Here is a 1,093-nt window from a genome sequence, read left to right on the forward strand (position 1 = left end):
GGAGAGTTCCATCACAATGTGCCGTTCCCTTCCCATCGGATAAAGCAACCGTTTTTGAATGCGAGGGCCTCCCCAACGGTTGAACTCCTGGTTGCTGCGGAAGATTTGGCCAATTGTTGCCAGAATTTGAAGTCCTAATGGACCGTATATTTGCGCGATGATGTCGCCCGTATCTGAGCCCGCTGGCCACCGGACTGTCACCACGATCGGTTCCAGTTCTAGTGTGGCTCTGTAGAAAGCCAAGCCTTCATTTGTTCCGTAAAAGCCACTGACGGCCTTTATCTTTTTGGTCGGTATGGATTGCGGTCTCGCGGCTGAGGTCGGCTGGCGGCCATTTTGAACATTGCCGCGGCTAACAGCCACTGCTGGTCGCCTCTGCGACATTTTCAGGCTAATTAGATAACCATAACTACGCTCAAACAATTGAGGTCGCTGTCGGTGGCCACGGCCGCGGTTGGCCGACGGTCATAGTAGCAGCTTAGTCAAGCTTGGTCTCATCCATACATGTATGTATGTATGTGTGTATGTATGTATGTGTGTGTATGTGTGTATGTGTGTATGTGTGTAAGCGCGTCAGGGGTTTGCTGGGGTTGCGGGGGGGGGGGGAGAGTTGACGGGTGGAGGAGGTGTAAAGGGGAGGCGGGATCTCTTCAAGGCCAATAAAACACACACATACATACATACCTGGTTTCAGGAGGGGGTGGCTGCCAACGGGGTGAATGTTGTTTGTGGGGGGAAGGGAGGGGAGAGAGGGTAGCACAAATCCGTAGCCAGCCCTTATTGCTTTTAGGTCTCCACATTTCGTGTGCGTGCGCTGTATGTGTTTGGAATTCCCCTCCCCGCCCCTTCCCCCTTACCCACACGGGAACCGTTATTGTGGTTGTACTCGGAGCCAGGTACGACGTAGAGCAGCTGACCGCTTCCGAAGGTGCCCGGGGGTGGGGGTTGCAGGGGACTTCCCCGCCCCCGGCCCCGCCCCCGGCCACGTCACCAACTACTCCCAAAATGAGAATGGTTGTGTGTGGAGTCTGAAGCAGCTGGCTAATCACGTGGGGAAGGAGCCCTGGGGGAGGGTGGGTACCTGTGGGTGCGG

The 1,093-nt window shown here is 55.6% G+C and overlaps 1 protein-coding gene across 1 annotated transcript in view; it reads left to right on the forward strand.

Annotated features, from left to right (window-relative positions):
- Positions 1-1,093, forward strand: part of TtlG (uncharacterized protein) — a gene marked incomplete at both ends in the record, with an annotated part of 26,293 nt that overhangs the window by 22,156 nt on the left and 3,044 nt on the right. The gene's annotated exons all lie outside the window — the stretch shown is intronic.

Source organism: Volvox carteri (genome assembly GCF_000143455.1).
Source record: "Volvox carteri f. nagariensis unplaced genomic scaffold VOLCAscaffold_88, whole genome shotgun sequence".
NCBI lineage: Eukaryota > Viridiplantae > Chlorophyta > Chlorophyceae > Chlamydomonadales > Volvocaceae > Volvox > Volvox carteri.